At 39.7% G+C, this 19758-nt stretch overlaps 1 long non-coding RNA gene across 2 annotated transcripts; it reads right to left on the reverse strand.

Annotated features, from left to right (window-relative positions):
- Positions 1-309: 309 nt before the first annotated feature.
- Positions 310-16254, reverse strand: LOC126983528 (uncharacterized). Of its 2 annotated transcripts, none has more exons than XR_007735956.1 (5): positions 16116-16254; positions 13856-14049; positions 10811-10924; positions 9122-9338; positions 310-634 (listed from the first exon to the last, which is right to left on the reverse strand). It is a non-coding gene; the product is annotated as an uncharacterized LOC126983528 (long non-coding RNA). The 2 variants fall into 2 exon arrangements; XR_007735957.1 differs by lacking the exon at positions 310-634 and adding an exon at positions 8072-8708.
- Positions 16255-19758: the final 3504 nt, after the last annotated feature.

Below are 19758 nucleotides of genomic sequence, written 5' to 3' on the forward strand. Positions count from 1 at the left end.
TGTGACCCAAGCGGCTACCATAAACACTCACCTATAGGGCAGTCTCTAGGGAGGTCAAAGTCTTTAGATGAGAAAGGCTCATCTAAAGACTGGCTTGTTTGTGACCACCTCAGAGTCTGAACTATAGGTGAATGTTTTTATGGCAGCTGTTTGGGTCACATTGTTCCTGGATACAAATTGCAGTTTGAAATAAGTGCCCAAAACCAAACTATCCTGGTATAACATGACCCAGGCAGTCACTACAAATGATACTCACCCGAACTTCAGTCTCTGAGCAGACTATAAACCAAGTCTAAGTTACTGGATGAGAAAGCAAGTTATATGTCAGCAGGAATCTGTCTCCATCAAATTTTGGCACTACTCACAACTATCCTGTAACTAAAAATCAATCCTTCTTGAGCCTAACCTGAAGCAAAGCATATGTAAGAAAAGTCTACTATCTCATCCCTTATTAGGAGCTTGTGCATCCATCAAATTCTGGCATCACTCACAAACATTGTGTAACTAAAAACCAATCAAAATGCAATCTTTCTTCAGTCTAAGGTACAGCAAAACACACGTACCTGAGAAATGTCTATCTCATCCCTTATGGAGCCTGTATGTCCATCAAAATCTGGCATCACTCACGAACATTCTGTAACAAAACCAATCTTGTTTAAGCCGAAAGTACAGCAAAATATCTGTACCTAAGGAAAGCCTGCTCTCTAATCCCATCTACAAAGACTAGCAAAGGAACAACACATTCTCATCTGACATTAATTCCCAGCAAGACTAATTTGATACTAGAGTGCAGAAAAAAACTGGCTAATTTGTTGATACTAGAGTGCAGAAACTTTGCAAATTTTACTGCCGATGACAAATAGTAAATCCCTCCTGACACAAAAGCACAGTAAGAGTTATATCAGTCAAGCCAACAGCCTCCAGCAACACCACACCTCTACCCTGCCTGCCTTAGTAAATATGCAAAGTCCATATTCTTAAACATATCATCGCCTCAGTTTGCCTATTGGAAAAGCCTCTCATGACAGTTGCTGGGATTCTCATGGACTGTTTTGTGATCCTGGTGATAGTTTTACATGGCCTCTGCACCTTCAACGGGAAAAGAAAAGTCACCCATGAAAACCTGGTTAGTCTTCTCTATGGCCTTCGGAAATAGTAATAAAGGGAACTCGGTACTTTTGAAAATACAGACCCAAGTCTTTCTATGGAATCACAAACTTGGGTAAATCTATCTCCTGACACAATAATAACAAAGCCAACAGCCTCCCACAACACTACATCCACATCCTGTCTGCCTTAGTAAATATACATGTCTTTCTATGGGATCAGAAATATATGTAAGAAAGTCTTTCCTAATACAAAACTATAGGATAATACAACCAATAGCCTCCAGAAATACTACAACTACACCCTGTCTGCCTTAGTAAATATGCATGTCTTTTTATGGGATTGCAAATATATGTAAGAAAGTCTCTCCTAATATAAAACTATAGGAAAATACAGTCAAGAGCCTCCAGAAACACTACAACTACAACCATCTGTCTTAGTAAATATGCAAGTCCAGAAACACTACACCCACACCCTGTCTGCCTTAGTAAATATGCAAGTCTTTCTATGGAATCACAATATATATAAGCAAGTTTCTCCTGAGACAAAATTAGAGATATTAACAAGGCCAACAACCTCCAGAAACACTATACCTACACCCTGTCTGCCTTAGTAAATATACAAGTCTTTCTATGGAATCACAATATATACAAGCAAGTTTCTCCCAACACATAATTACAGAGAGAGATACTAACAAGACCAACACCCTCCAGAAACACTACACCCACACCCTGTCTGCCTTAGTAAATATGCAAATCTCTCTATGGAATCACATATGTAAATAAGTAAACAGTGCAACAAGACATGGAAGTGTTGGAAATCGAGGAAGAATTAACATTAGATTGAGGAGGACCATCGCAAGTGTGACCCCGGGAGCGGGAGAAGATGGACTATACAAGAAGAAGAAAGATGATGATGATGTAAGTAAATCTCTCTCCTGACATAAAACTATAGCAAGAGATATTAACAAAGCCTCCAGAAACACTTTACCAACACTGCCTCACAGGGGAACAAGGTGTAGAACATACAAGTCTTTCTCTGACCACAAATAAATGAAGTAAACAACAGCTGGGTGACTGACGGCAGAAGAGGAGGAAGGAGGAGGAGTGGGTGAAGGAAGCGAAGGAGGGGGTGGATGAGGTTGAATGAGGGAGGAGAGGGTGAAGATTCTGCAAACACTGGCTAATCTGTTATGATTCTAGGGTGCAGAAAAAAATAGGCTAATTTCTCTCTTAACCCCTTGACTGCGGATTTCCTACAAGAAGACATCACCAAGCTACAGGAATGGAACAAAAAGTGGCTGCTACAATTCAATGATGAAAAATGTAGAGTCCTGCACCTTGGGAGGGGATATCCAGCACACTAATAACACATGGGAAAGACTCCACTATCCACCACAGGCAGAGAAAGACCTGGGAGTATATGTTACCAGGCTACCAGTGAAGGCGAAATCCGTGCCAATCGTAGCGGATGGGTTAATACGATACTAGTATGCCGATAAAACAGGCTAATTTCTCGAGGTGTGGAAGTGTTTGAAATAGAGGAAGGATTAGCACTGGATCAGGCAAAATGGAAGATGGGAGACAATGGATTATAAACAAAGAAGAAGAGTGCAGAAAAACAGCCTAATTTCTCTCTTAATCTGATACTACAATACATAAAAAGATATTAATGAAGCCAAAAGCCTCCTTATACACTTCACCTTGTTGCCTGGACCCTGTTTTACTGCTTAGTTTCTCTCTTAATCTGATACTATAAGACATGATAAGATTTTAGTGAAGCCAAAAGCCTCCTTATGCAATACACCTCATTGCCTGGACCCTGTTTTCCACTAAGATTAGATGCAGCAAGAGTGTCTATCTGCCTAGCATATCAGATTCTTTAAACAACACGGCTTAATTCCTCTCTTAATTTGGCACTACAATGCATGAAAATATATTAATGAACCCAAAAGCCTTCTCACGGACTGCACCTTTTGCCCTGGGATCTGTTTTACACAAAAGTTAGGTGGGATGAGACTGTCTTCTTACCTAGCTTATCTGATTCTTTAACCCCTAAAGGGCCGGAGGCGGCTATAGCCGCTTTTCCACGGAAGGGCCGGGGGCGGTTATAGCCGCTTTGCTTTTTTCGCGCTAAATTTATTTACTTTTCGGTAATTTTCGATGACCATTCGTTGGCAACACTGCCAGAGATATGTTTAGGCTACTGCTTCAGAATCTTGCCCGCTCTCACGATGGACAGGCGTACTGACACGGATTCTGACGCGTCCGATTTCCTGCCAGACCCTGCCGAGCCCAGCAGAGCAACACGAGAATGAGAAGAGTATGCTACAATGACTCCCAAACCACACATCACAAGACTGTGTTACATAGAGAAAGCTTAGAGTATTGACTATATATAAGAATTAGAGCATGGGGGAATCCGTTTTCATTACGCACTAGTCAAGGCCACAGGCAAGAGCCTCGCTAACTCCAAAAGTCTCTCCTCTTCAACTCAATATTTCTCCAAAACCACAGCACATAGAAACGTTTTCATGCAATAATTAAAAAGAAGAAGAGTTGATGATGACTATGACGACAAAGTAATTTGTTATTGCATTGTAGTTCAGCAGAATCAAGTGTGTGAATATAGGCTATTTTCGGTGTTTGGTGCTGAGGTGCCGGTCCTGTGGATGTTGTAGATGACCACCCAGGCCGGCCCTTTAGGGGTTAAACACAGCCTAATTCCTCTCTTAATTTCATATTATAATACATGAAAATATTCTAATGAACCCAACAGCCTCCTCATACACTGCACCATTTGCCCTGGGATCTATTCTACACATAGGTTAGGTTGGATAAGACTGTCTCCCTACGGCAACACAGACTGATGTACCTGACGGCCCTGGACAAACACTTCCCCTCATCAGCTGTACCCTGTTTCCCACCAAGGCAGGCTGGGGTAGAGGTGTGAGATTCCTAGGCAAGACAATCAAGGTGAGACAAAAGATACGGGATGAGAGGAAGATGTCCACGAAGACCCCACTGAAGACAAGAGGGAAGACACAGACTGATAGATGAGAAGGGAGAGACAGAAGATGCAGGATGAAAAGAGGATAACATGCAACTATCCATGAATGGCCCACTGAATACAGGAGAGAGGGGACACAGAATGATGGATGAGAAGGGAGAGACAGAAGATAGAGGATGAAAAGAGGTTAACTATCCATGAATGGCCCACTGATCACGATTCTTAAAACTGCAACAAAAGATATTAAGACAGCAAATAACCCTCGACAAATACTACACCTTGTTAGATAGACCCTGTTTTCCACCAAGGGAGAAAAGGGTAAAGGTACAACTCTTTCTATGGCAACGCAAATAAGGTACATGATGCCAGGTCAAATATCTCTGATCCTGACTCTTAACATGCAGCAAAATATATAAATAAACCTCAGTCTCCTTACACACCACTGTGCCAGCTGCACCCTTATTTTCCACCAAGGGAGAGAACAGTAGAGGTGTGAGTCTTTCTTTCTAATGCAACACAATCAAGAAAGGTAATGCCAGGCTAAATCTTGCTGACCTCAACTCTTAAAACTGCAGCAAAAGATATTAATACAGAAAACAACCCTGGACCCACACACTGCACCTTGTTACCTGTGCCCTGTTTGCCACCAAAGGAGAGAAGGATGGAAGTGTGACATCCGTATTATTAAACATATTGGCGCCTCAGTTCACCTATTTGAAAAGCCTCTCATAGATGTTGCTGGGATTTTCATGGACTCCTTTGTGATCTGAGTGATAGTTTTACTCGACTTCTGAATCATGAACAAGAAAATAACCCACCAAAGTCCGGTTAATCTTCACTGTTACCTTGGGAAACAGTCTTAACCCGGTAGCATCGACGGGCCAAATTTGTGGCTTTACCGTGTACCAGCGACAGGCCAAATTTTTGTCATGATATAAACCCCCTAAAATAGATGATGCATAAACTGATCACAAATGCGTTGATATATATTATGAAATGGTTTGCGTGAGTGATGATTTTTTCTCATTTTTCTCGCTTAGAGGGGCCTTTAAGAAACATGACCCTGGCAGCTACCGGGTTAATGGGAGCCTGATACGTTGAAGATGGACCCGAGTCTTTCTATGGCAACAAGAATTAATGCACCTGACACCCCTCAACTAATACTACACCTTCCCAGCAAGCAAAACCAGACTGGAGTGAATGTGTCAGACTTTCTAGTAACACAAATAAACATGGATAAAAAAATGTCTCTCTGATCCAACTCTAATGTGTAAGAAAAGATTATCCGTGAAGCTGCCAGTATAGATGAACATGTGACCTCTACTAAAACTACACCTTCCCATCAAGCAAAAGTAGGCTGGGGTCAACGTCTAAGGTCCATATTTTTATTAAACATCCCGGGCTCCTATTACGATTATTTTCCAAGGCCACAGAAAATATTAACCTGGTAGCTGCGAGGATCATGTTTCTTAAAGGCCCACCACTAAGCAAGAAAAATGAGACAAAATCATGACCCACACAAACCATTTCATAATATATATCAAAGCATTTGTGATTAGTTTATGCATCATCTATTTTTGGGGGGTTTATGTCATGGCAAAAATTTGGCCCGTCGCTGCTACCGGGTTAATTGGGTATTCATGGGTGGGTGATTTTCTCGTCAAGATACAGAAGTCAAGTAAAATTATCACAAAAGAAGCCACGAAAATCCCAGCATCTTACACGAGAGGCTTTTCAAACAGGCAAACTGAGGTGATGATGCATTTGAGAATACAGGCTCAAGTCTTTCTAGTAACTCATATGTAGGTAAAAATACGTCCCTTTGATCCTAATTCTAGTGTGACGAAAAATATTAGGGAAGTCAGCAATATAAATGAACACTAGGGAAGTCACCAATATAAATGAACACTAGGGAAGTCAGCAATATAAATGAACACTAGGGAAGTCAGCAATATAAATGAACACTAGGGAAGTCACCAATATAAATGAACACTAGGGAAGTCACCAATATAAATGAACACTAGGGAAGTCAGCAATATAAATAAACACTAGGGAAGTCAGCAATATAAATGAACACTAGGGAAGTCAGCAATATAAATGAACACTAGGGAAGTCACCAATATAAATGAACACTAGGGAAGTCAGCAATATAAATGAACACTAGGGAAGTCACCTATTTATATGAACACTAGGGAAGTCAGCAATATAAATGAACACTAGGGAAGTCACCAATATAAATGAACACTAGGGAAGTCAGCAATATAAATGAACACTAGGGAAGTCACCAATATAAATGAACACTAGGGAAGTCAGCAATATAAATGAACACTAGGGAAGTCACCAATATAAATGAACACTAGGAAGTCAGCAATATAAATGAACACTAGAAGTCACCAATATAAATGAACACTAGGGAAGTCACCAATATAAATGAACACTAGGGAAGTCAGCAATATAAATGAACACTAGGGAAGTCACCAATATAAATGAACACTAGGGAAGTCAGCAATATAAATGAACACTAGGGAAGTCAGCAATATAAATGAACACTAGGGAAGTCACCAATATAAATGAACACTAGGGAAGTCACCAATATAAATGAACACTAGGGAAGTCACCAATATAAATGAACACTAGGGAAGTCACCAATATAAATGAACACTAGGGAAGTCACCAATATAAATGAACACTAGGGAAGTCACCAATATAAATGAACACTAGGGAAGTCAGCAATATAAATGAACACTAGGGAAGTCACCAATATAAATGAACACTAGGGAAGTCACCAATATAAATGAACACTAGGGAAGTCAGCAATATAAATGAACACTAGGGAAGTCACCAATATAAATGAACACTAGGGAAGTCAGCAATATAAATGAACACTAGGGAAGTCACCAATATAAATGAACACTAGGGAAGTCAGCAATATAAATGAACACTAGGGAAGTCACCAATATAAATGAACACTAGGGAAGTCACCAATATAAATGAACACTAGGGAAGTCACCAATATAAATGAACACTAGGGAAGTCACCAATATAAATGAACACTAGGGAAGTCACCAATATAAATGAACACTAGGGAAGTCAGCAATATAAATGAACACTAGGGAAGTCACCAATATAAATGAACACTAGGGAAGTCAGCAATATAAATGAACACTAGGGAAGTCATCAATATAAATAAACACTAGGGAAGTCAGCAATATAAATAAACACTAGGGAAGTCAGCAATATAAATGAACACTAGGGAAGTCAGCAATATAAATAAACACTAGGGAAGTCAGCAATATAAATGAACACTAGGGAAGTCACCAATATAAATGAACACTAGGGAAGTCAGCAATATAAATAAACACTAGGGAAGTCAGCAATATAAATGAACACTAGGGAAGTCACCAATATAAATGAACACTAGGGAAGTCAGCAATATAAATGAACACTAGGGAAGTCACCAATATAAATGAACACTAGGGAAGTCAGCAATATAAATGAACACTAGGGAAGTCACCAATATAAATAAACACTAGGGAAGTCACCAATATAAATGAACACTAGGGAAGTCAGCAATATAAATGAACACTAGGGAAGTCACCAATATAAATGAACACTAGGCAAGTCAGCAATATAAAAGAACACTAGGAAGTCACCAATATAAATGAACACTAGGGAAGTCAGCAATATAAATGAACACTAGGGAAGTCACCAATATAAATGAACACTAGGGAAGTCACCAATATAAATGAACACTAGGGAAGTCAGGAATATAAATCAACACTAGGGAAGTCACCAATATAAATGAACACTAGGGAAGTCACCAATATAAATGAACACTAGGGAAGTCACCAATATAAATAAACACTAGGGAAGTCACCAATATAAATCAACACTAGGGAAGTCACCAATATAAATGAACACTTGACCTCAACAAATACTTTCCTTCACCAAGACCTCTTCCCCAGCAAGCAAAGACAGGCTGGGGTGAACGTGTAAGTATTTCTAGTAACACAATTGTAAATAAATGCCTCTGATTCTGTCTCTCAAGTGTAAGAAAAGATATTAGGGGTGCCAACAGTATAACATTTCCCCTTCCATCTTCACCCAGCTTCCTCCAAAGGGCAGCGTGTGGGGTCAACGTAAGGCAGACCCACCAGCCAGCCATCAAAAAAGTCACTTATAACACACCCCTTGAGCCAACTCCTTCACACATATACACACACGAACCATAAAAAAAGTCCCACCAGCCTCATTAATCAATCTCACTGAAATAACACCTCCATTTTGTTAGAATTTCTTTGGTACCAGTCTCGCACGAAATAAAGGGTCTGCTGTATATTTCTTTCCATGACAACAAAAATAAGTGAAGCTAAACTCGGGCTAACCTCCCTCATCTTGATAACGAAGCTTTTTTTTTCTACAGCTTCCTTATACACTGTACCCTGTTAGCCAGACCCTGTTTTCCACCAAGGCAGGCTAGGGTAATGGTGAATCTTTCTGTGGCAATGCAATGAAGGTACTTGGTGATGCTGGCCTCCATCCTTCTGATCCTGACTCTTGAAGGTGCAGCAAAAGATGTAGAGCACACAACCCTAGAATGTGTAGTTACTCATGCTGACACAAATAGTTCAGTTAACCTGGAAGCAGCGGGGATCATGTTTCTTAACGGTCCCTCCAAGCGAGAAAAATGAGAAAAAATCACCCCTCACACAAACCATTTCACAGTATATATCAAAGCATTCGTGATCAGATTATGTATGATCTATTTTGGGGGGTTTATATCATGGCACAAATTTGGCCCGTCACTGGTACACGGTAAAGCCACAAATTTGGCCTGTCGCTGCTACCAGGTTAATGCCAGGTTGAATTCTTGATCCTATGCCTAAAGAACTTGGAAATAGTCTTAATGGGAGTCCAACACATTTAAGAACATGGACCTGAGTCTTTCTATGGCAACAAGAATTAATGTACCTGACAGCCCTCAACTAAGAAAGAACACACATACCTCAAGTTGTAAATGCTGGCAGAGTGAAAGATGTACTCTGCCATGGGTGACTCAGGAAGGTGCAGGCCTGGTGGGGACTTGCTTGGCAGACACCCCAGGGATAGAGCCTCAGGGTGGGTGTGCCGGCGTGCTCCCTGGCCGGCACTCTCTCCAGGTGGTGGGGCACGGCTTGGAGGGACACAGAGATACATGTTCCTTGGAGACAACCATTCCTTCACTGTAATAAAAGACAGCCTTAGCCACCTGGCAGTGTTTATATTAATTTTTCTGCAGATTGTGTAAAATAAACACACTGCATAGTAAAGGTAAGGTAGAGTTAGGGGCATCCACTATAGTTCCACATAACCTCAGTGCTCATCTCCATCACATTGGCCCTTGAGCCTCTGAAGTAAGGTAAATTTTTGGGGATACACTATAGCTGTGTGTGGCCTCAGTGCTCACCTCCATCTCAGGAGCATGTGGTGGGTGAGAACCTATTAACCTAAGATACAGGGCAAGTGTGACATCCTAATTACCACAGTTTATCTTCCCCAGGTGTCCACAGGTACCCATTTATCAACTACTCAGAAAGGGAGGATGAACAGATTGGTGGACAACACATCAACTGCACAGGCCAGGATTCAAACCCAAGCTGGAAGGTTCGTAGCTATGCATGCTAACCACATAGTGCTCATGTAAAAGTACCTCTCATGATAAAACCACTTGTCCACAGCTGTTGATATTTTATTGTTAAATTAGCTACACTAATTTAAATACTTTTTTTAAATTGTGTTACTATAAATCTTATCACTACTGAGGCATCATCCATCACCTTGGCCACAGAGGCTGTGGGCGGGTAAGAACCTTTCATCCCTGGACAGTGATTCTCAGGTCGGTTTTCTCAAACACTTCTGCCTCTCACATCCACTATTTCCAAAGGCCAAACTGGAGATCAACCCGGGTTTTATTGAGTGGTTTTTAGATTCATGGTACAGAAGAATGGTCAGATTACCAGAAGGGTCATAAAACTATCTTTGGAAATGTCCAAAACTCCTATGAAAGCCTTGTATTTCCTTAGAAACTAAACGTTTAAGAATACGAGCCTTAAGGTGCTATCACACGGACATTTTCTGGTGTCTTTTATTGGCATCTAGCCGCCAGTACCAGTGGCAAGGAGCGCTCTTCCTATCACACACGCAACAGATGTTTTCGGCCTTAGCACAGATCAAAACAAGCAGGATGGACCGTGACCGCAGGAGACGCCTTGCCCGAACTGGACTTAATTTGTGCATCGTGGCTCATATTGTTGGGATACTCCTTCAGAGCTTCTGCTAATTTCTTGAAAACTTCTCTCTTCATATTTCTCCTCGAATAGTTTTCATCCCTGGTGTCCTACAGACACTTGTTTTCCCAATAGAGCTCAGAGGGTGGCAAGAGCATCCTTGGACCAAATAATTTGGTCCATGGCCAGACAATGCCCACACAACAGCTGAGAGAATGTAAACAAAGATGCCAGTACTGACTTCAAGATGATGATCACTGGCGTCTTGTGATTGGCGGCATCTAGCCACCAATACTGGCAGCAAGATGCCAGTAAAGCTGCCCATGTGATAGCACCTTAACTCTCATGTGTATTACTGTGCTTAGAGCATAAAACAAATACTACTATGAATCCACATTTTGTTACTTTCCACACCCAGCCACACTTACTGTATACAAGTAGAAGATACAAGTCTTATGGCTCTCCAGGGTCCTTGACATCTATGGGGTCGGGCATGACACCAGCAGAGGGTCAGGACAGGGCTCTGCTGGGACAGCCACACTCTGGAGGAAGCAATGCTGTCAGAAGGGACCCAGTAAGCCAGTCAAAAAGTGTGTTCAGCCTTGAAAACAAAAAAGCAATGACAATGACAACAGACAGTAACAAAATGAAAAGGAGGGGAAGGAAGCATTGTAGTGACCCTCATAGAAAGGATAACAATATATGATGTACATATTTGAATTGTGTGGGAAATAGAATAGTTTGAGCCATCAGTGGGAGGAGAAAGAGAGAAGACAAGACTAAAGAGAGTCAAGAGGAAAGTAAAGAAAAGAGATAATGATGTGTGAGAGGAAACAGAGATTTAGAGGGTCACTTAAGAGGCAAGACAGGTGGTAGCTGGTATGAGGCATCTAGGATCAGAAGCCTATATGTTGTAAGGAACAACAGCTGTTATTTCTGATAATAAATTTAAAGTACTTGTCAGATAATTCGCAGATTGTGAATACTTTTCCCTTGTGTTCAAATACAAATGAGAACACTTTGATTTCAATCAATAATTATTCAAATACGAATACAAATATGGTATTCAAAAATATTTGAATACAAATACCGAATAAGTTTAGGGAATTTTCAAACACGATATCCAGAAACTTATAGTAGAAATTTATGAAGACAGACCTCCCTTTGTTAGGTAATAAGTCTCATTACTGAGAAAGCATATATGATTTCTCAGAATAAAGACGTATAGTAACTGTTCTGGGTTTTGTTAGGTTAGGTTAAGTTTAGGGAATTTTCACACATGATATCTAGAAATTTAAAAGAAAAATTAACAAAGAAAGCCTTCACTTTGTTACATAGAAAGCCTCCTTAGTAAGGAAGCAAAGATGAGTTTTTTCTGAGTGAAAACATCTGGTAACTTCTTGTGGTTTTGTTAGGATAGGTTAAGTTTAGGGTATCTTCAAACACATGACAGCCAATAACTTTTAACATAAATCAACAAAGAAAGACCTCACTTTGTTATACTGAAAGTCTCATGAGTAAGGAAACATATATGATTTTTCTGAGTCAAGACCAACAACTGTTTGGGGTTTTGTTAGGTTAGGTAGAGTTAAGCTTAAGGTATCTTCAAACACATGACTGCCAGTAGCTTAAGGTAAAAATTAACAAAGAAAGAATTCAGTGTATTATATATAAAGTTTCATTAGTAAAGAAGCGTATATGATTTTTCCAAGTCAAGACATATATATGGTAACTGTTCAGGGTATTGTTAGGTTAGGTTAAGTTTAGGTATCTTCAAACACAAGATAGCCAGACAAGAAAGACCTCTCTGTTCGATAATAAGTCTCATTGCTGAGGAAACATATATGATTTTTCTAAGTAAAGACATATGGTAAGTGTTTGAAGTTTTGTTAGATTAGGTTAAATTTAGAGAATTTTCAAACACATGATAGGCGGTAAATTATCACATAAACAAAGGAAGAACACATTATCTATATTATATTGAAAGTCTCATTTAGTAAAGAAGACTAGATGATTTATCTGAGTCAAAGCATATGGTAACTGTTTGGGGTTTGACTTTGGTTAGGCTCGGTGAAGTTAAATTTAGGGAATTTTCACAAATGGTACACAGAAACCTAAAGCATAAATTATCAAAAAAAGCCTTCACTTTCTTAAATAGAAAGTCTCCTTAGTAAGGAAGCAAAATGAGTTTTTCTGAGTCAAGACACATGGTAACTGTTCTGGGTTTTGTTAGGTTAGGTTAGGTTCAGGGATGGAGTGAATACAAGAGTTGTGTATTCGAATACGAATACTTCAAATTCCAACGAATACTAATACGACTACATGGAAATGGTTTTGACTCGAATACAATGAAATAGTTTTGATTCAAATACAAATACAAATACTTCTTGAAAATATTCATGAATACTTTTCATTGAAAAATATCTTCCTGACATAACTGGGTATAGCACTGTTCTTAAGTTATGCAACAGTAAGATGAGTTCATGAACCTGTACTATACACGATGATTACACTGATTACACGTCCGCCCAAGGAGGCAGGAGTTGTAAGGAACAACAGCTATTTTTTTCTGATCATAAATTTTGAAGTATTTGTCAGATAATTCGCAGAATGCGAATACTTTTCCCTTGTATTCAAATACGTATGAGAATGCTTTGATTTGTATCAATAATTATTCATATACAAATATGAATAAACCAAAATACGGTATTTGATCATATTCAAATACGAATACTCCATCCCTGGAGGCATGTCTTGTCATTCTGTGAACCTCCTCCTCGGCGCTGAGTGTGTGTGTGTGTGTGTGTGTGTGAAGGGGGTGATCTCACACCTTTATAGTTTTGAGCAATTCGTGTTTCAAAGCAACCACCAGACTCTACACTACATGCCCCACACCAACTGAGTTCAACAGGAAAATCACTCAACTTTAGCCATGCAAATCACCCACTTTAATGTCGGCTTTTCCTTAACTTGTTTCGGATTTACAGGAGCTGCCCCTAATAGGCTGACTGACTGACTTAACTGATTCCTTAGTGTCTTAAATTCTTATACTCTTAACAAAACTGAGTGACACTGTAGAAAAAGTACCCTCGCATACACCCAAGTTACTCACAGAGACTGATTGATGCACCTAAGGGCAGTGTTCTGGTTCCTTTGAGTGTAACCATAAACCTTATAACTAAAAAGAGCTAAAAGGGAGAAGGCTCGGGTCAACCTAATCAATACAGGAAATTGACCTCTCTTCTGGCAACTCCTCTACACTTCTTTTTATAGGAGCAGTGATTAGTAGGCTTTTTTGTCTTGATTTTCTTTTGCCCTTCAACTGTCTCCTATGCTGTAAAAACAATGATAATTAAAAAATAAAACATGGAGACACCAAGCGGCTGAAAACAAAACTCCGCCTTCACTGGTTTGGTAACCCCGTCTGCACTAAACACCTCATATCTGGAAGGTCAGGTCATCACATCAGTCACCTCATAGTGCTGTACTGTTCATCTCGCTGCCTCGCCCTCCAAGCAACAGCCTCCTGTGAGTCCTGCCAGAGTCCTAAGTTGTCTCAGCATTACTGGTGTGACTCTCCTGGTAATGGTTGCACACACTTCTTCTTCTTCTCCGTTTCCCATCCGTATCTTCCCTTGTGGGGTTGGACGGAGCTGCACACACAGACCTGCAAACAAACGGTTATTAGTTTTTTTGTGGTAAAGGAAGTAGCTCAAAGGAAAAAAACACACACACACAAGACTGCCCCTGCAAATAGAATAGAATGGCCAGAAGAGGATCAGTTTCAGACGGAAATAACACCAATGCACAAAGGTTAATAGCAGAGGTAAACACACAGCTTGTCTAATGCAAAGTCCTGATTAGCATTAGTTCAGTGACAGGTGAATAGAGCTGAGTGGCCTAAGACGACATACACCCTGTCCAACTGTCCATCAACTGGCCCTGACTTCAGTAACCTTAGACAACAGAAGCAGAAGTAGCAGAAGGCAGCAGCAAAGAGGTAAAAGCAGGTACTGGTGTGAGAACACGCAGAAACAGGCATAAGTTGGATAAGCTCAGGTTCAGAAAAAAAACAGGCCAAAACTAGTTCACAATCAGACCGGTGGATAAATGGAACAAACTGAGTATAGTTGTGCAAGTAAAACTAGTACCTGGAAGATACACTCTACCACCCACACTAGTCTTCCTTCAGCCCAACCACTTGTATGCCTGGCTGGCGTATCTGTCATCATGCTGCGGGTCACCCCCTGCCATGTCCTGTCCTAGCTGGCCGAACACTGGATTGCTGGTGAGAGAAAGAGGTAAGGGCTTGGCATAGACATGGCAGCTCTCTGCACAGAGGAAAAATTACAGCCATCCACCCTTAACCTGGCAGCAGCGACGGGCCAAACATGTGGCTTTACTGCGTACCAGCGACGGGCCAAATTCTTGCCCTGACACCCCCCCCCCCCCCCCCCCACACACACACACACACACACACACACACAACAATATATATATATTTATATATATATATATATATATATATATATATATATATATATATATATATATATATATATATATATATATATATGCATTTGATCACAAATGCATTAATACAAATATAATGGTTTGTGTGATAATTTTTTTCTCATAAATTCGCTTAGAGGGGTCATTAAGAAACATGATTGCCGCAGCTACTGGGTTAAATATCAGAGAAATGATGTAACTAATTATAAAACTAACTTCAACAGAAGAGGTTGTTGAACGAATAAACAATTAACGAAAAACTACTCACAGAACAACATCTTAACCTAATGGATGGTAGCTTATCACCACTAAATTAATAACCTATTTCTGCAAAATACTGAACTTTCACTGCAAAAGATGGTAACCTATCACTGATAAAATAGAAACCTATGACAGGTTTGTTCCAGTGATTTTCTACGGTAGCTGTTTTCCTGAAGTAACAACTATCTCCAGGTGAAAGATGCATCATGTTTTACCAAGAAATTAATAATACATATCTCTGCAGGAACCAGCTCAGGTCAGCTAAATAATAATGCAGAAAGGTAAAATTTCAGAAGTACACCCGATGACCCTCAGGGACAACCAACACCTCCGAGCCAATAGTAAGTATGGGCTAACACAAGAATACCTTAATTTGTTCTAACACAAGAAATAATTAAGTTTGCAACAGTCTTTTCTTCAGCAAAATATATGCGTACAGAAACACAACTCGATGATAATTTCTTCGGTTTCCGCTCAAACATTATTTTTTACCCTTATATTAACCAATTACAAGCACAGCATATATATCTCTCAGTGGTCTCACAGAAAGACACATGCATAAACATATTCTACACATGCATTAAAGCCAGGTAAGAACGTACAGGTAACCAGTTAATAACATATATACTATACAGGTAGCCAGGTAAGAATATACAGGTAACCAAGTAAGAACATAGGAACAAATTATAACAAAACCCCAAATCAAAGTAAAGTAAACCAAACCAAGTAAGTAAAGTAAGGTAAAGTAAAGTAATTAAAGTAAACCAAGTAAGTAAAGTAAGGTAAAGTAAGTAAAGTAAAGTAAACCAAGTAAGTAAAGTAAGTAAGGTAAAGTAAATAAAGTAAACCAAGTAAGTAAAGTAAACCAAACAAAATAAAGCATAGAGGCGAAATACACAAGCCATGGAGGAGCCTAACAAAACAAGACAGTTATTACTGAAGACAGCCTCGCCCACTGACCTGCTACTAGTGCTGAGTGGCGGAAGGCTCGGGGCACGTGCTGGATGCTGTGTTCTGCTGTGCCGGCTGTGTGGAGGCGTAAATAAGGGGTAATATGGACTCCCTTCCCCCGGCCACTCGTTTCCACCGCCATACTTGGAAGCAGAAACAGCTGAGCAGTGATGCCGCGATATCGTACTCACCTAACTAGATTTTCCCATTTCTAACGCATAATGACTGCTCAAAACCCTCTATAATTAACAACTTTAACGATAAGTATAAATAGGTATCATTATTTTTGTCGGTGAGACGGTTTATAGGCTGAAATCGGGAAAAATGAGAAGCTGAGAACGACAATCTGGCAACAGTGCAGCTGAGTGGGTCCAATGTTGACAGATTGTTGTACTCTGCCTCTTATGTTTGCCAATTTCCTACCCCAAAACTGCCTTCATCACCCAAATAACTGCCTTCATATATGATTATCGTTTAAATGGTTAGTTATTAGGGCTTCTTGGCAGCAGTTATGGGCCAGAAACCGGTAAATACGCGGCTCTGAGTACGATATTCTAGCAACGGTACAGCTGATGCGTGAACAGTGTTGCCAGGTTTTCCTCGTGTGGAAATGGCACCTCCTGACCATTGACATTAAAAAAATTGGCAGATTTCTTGGGGGGGGGGGCTAGAGCATTGACCTCTAATATAAGTTATGTAAGAGATTAGTGGGCTAGAGGTCATCATAGGTTCATGAGGGGAGAGGAGGGGGAGAGCGAAGCAAGAATTTGCGCAGGTGGGAGATTTTTTTTTTTTAATAAGCGCATTTAGGGCGGTTAATTTTAAGGCAGATATAAACAAAAATATTGGGGAGGCCATAGCCCCCCTAGCCCCCCAGACCGCCCTGCTATATGATCCAAGTAGCCCAAACTTATATAGCTAGAAATAAAAAAATAAAAAAATGCCAAAAAAATATGCCAAATTCTTATAGTAAATGCCAACCATCAAAATTTCATGCCAAATAATGTAAGAAAATACCAAATATGAAGAATTTGGCATAAAATAATGTCAACCCAAGCGCGCGTGTGAACAGCGGCGTGTGCAAGATTGGCCTTTTTGAGCCTTTTTATTTATTTTTTGTCTTTTCAGACTAAATACATTCACTTTGACCTAGATTTTTTTTTTTTTTTTTTTTTTTTTTTTTTTACAATATTTGGCACTAAAAGATTGTACGTCATACTCGGTACATTGTATTTACCGGTTTTCTAGCACATAACTATTGCAAAGTAGCATCATTAATTAACAGTTTTAACGAAAAATAATTATATGACGTTATTTGTGTGGTGGCGGCAGTTTTGGGGCTGAATAATGCAATGTTCTGAGTACGGCAATTTGGCGACCATTGTTGTTGTTGCTTTAGTTCCTGAGTGAATGAGCAAAACCCTGCATATCTTCGTCTAATTATTGGCTTTTTACTAATTCTACTTCAGCTCCGAGGATTTACGAGTGTTTGCGAGTTGCTCCTGTGTGTATGGACAGGACGAAAAGTGTAAATTAGGCGCAGGGAAGCAGAAAAGATGGGAAAAGGCGTTGTGTTTACAGGGACGTTCAAATCGCCAGCCAGCAGACTCCGCGGCGCACACTCCACACTTCACAGCAGGTAAGGACAGCTCTTCCCAATGAGACTTTAATAACTTTTGTTCTTCTAATATTGAAAAAGGGGTAGCTATCTCTTTGGGGGGGGGGGGGGGGCTGAATGCAGTACAGTAACGAATGACTTCCGGAAACTATTTTCGGAAAGTCTATCTGAGTGAATCCCTCCGTTAGGTAGAGTTAGGTTAGGATTAAGTTAAATTTATTGGGCATGTGGTGTTGGCCGGCGGATATACGCAGTACGGGACGGGACTGGAGGAGGGGGAACTTCCGGAAAATACAACCATCTTAATAAAAAAAGCATCATATTTTGCTCAGGAAAGTCAGTGTCTCGACATTAGTAGGCTATCCTCTCCTCAACAACCCCGCCACCTTTCCGGGTCTGGATTAATTTTTCGTGCGCTTGTGACACGTGACTGTTGTGTGGAGATATGGCAAAAGCAGAATTCAGTGGCCTACGTTACATAATAATAATGGTGATAATTATATAAATGTCACTTTTGTTCACTTTATCAGGCAAGGCACACGTAAAAATGCTGTCATTGCTTATTTCACATTCAGGGAAGTCTAAGGAACGGTTTGACACTTTTTAACCGAGCCTCTCCCTAATTAGGTAGCTGTATCATTTTCTTCAGTTCAGGGGTAACGTTAGGGGTCAGGCCACGCACATGACCCGCCACTCCTGACGTGTCATGGGAGGTTAGCAGTGGTCAATAAGGTCACAGCTGCTTTGGCGCTGTTCATTCGTTTCAATTAGTATGGGGTCAGGCTCTATTTTGCAGCAGTGAAGAAAAAAAAAAAAAAAGGCGGGTGAAACAGCAGAAAAAATAATGAGACCGAAAAATGGAAGTTCGAAAGTAGGCTAGAAGCGAAAGAATCAAAGGAAAGGGAACTAGAAAAAAAGTATGTCCCTTATTCTCCAACAATATGGCGTGGCCTCGGTGCTCATCTCCGTTACACTGGCCCATGAATATATATCCTAAGCATTACAGATATTTATGCTCCCTATTTGTTATGAAAGGACCATATTGCAAATACGAGTTCATAATGATGCTCTCTCTCTCTCTCTCTCTCCTCGTCATATATTTTATTTTCACCTCTTAGTTTTTATTGGTCAGAAACTGCAAGCTTCTTTTCCATCACCCATGCTAAATCTTTCGTATTCATTGTTTTTTCATCATTATCAACTCCTCCTCATTGTCATTATCAACACCATTGATATTATCATGATTATATTTTATGGTATCATTTTCTCTAGGGGCAGAGCAGGCATGGAATGGTGTAGCTGTAAATATTATTGGAAGAGTTCTCGTTGAAGAAAGTTGTACACACATCAGATATCGAAGTTTTTTTGCCTTTTCCGCTTTTTTATGAAGGAAAAGTTATAGATGAGAAAAAAACATTGAAAAATATAACCCATCGTGCCCTGAGTCATATACTTTTTTTTCTATATTTCGAGCATTAAATAGAAATACTCGAAGAAAAGAAAAAGTGTATGATTCAAGATACGATGGGTTATATTTTTGTTTTTCTTCTCATCGTATACGTTTTTTTTTATTATAGCATTTCTACTTAATGTTATGCCTTGCATCATATTCCTTTTTTTTCTATATTAGAGCCTTCCTACTCTATTTTCTTTTCTTTTCATTCACTTGGTTTTACACTACAACTTTTTACCTTTTAAAAATTCACTGTGTACTACTTTTTTTGTTTTGAACCCAATAATCTTTAGTGATTATTATATGATATATAAAGGAAACTAATTTCAACAGCGTTCATATATTGCATAAAATCTCGTAAAAATAAAATAAAAGAATAAACTTAAAAGCATAAACACTGCATTTAACACTTTAACTATTTTTTGTATGAAGCCTTTATGAATCAACTTTATATATAGCTTCGTTCCCGTTTTTTTTATGCCTGACCCCAAGGTTTTGAAGCGGCAATATCCTAATCAAAAGCCACAACCTTTATAAAGAAGCGGCGGCGGCGAATAAAGGAGACATCCCCGTGAGGCGGC

The sequence above is a fragment of the Eriocheir sinensis genome, chromosome 54 (assembly GCF_024679095.1).
Source record: "Eriocheir sinensis breed Jianghai 21 chromosome 54, ASM2467909v1, whole genome shotgun sequence".
In the NCBI taxonomy this organism is placed as follows: Eukaryota; Metazoa; Arthropoda; class Malacostraca; order Decapoda; family Varunidae; genus Eriocheir; species Eriocheir sinensis.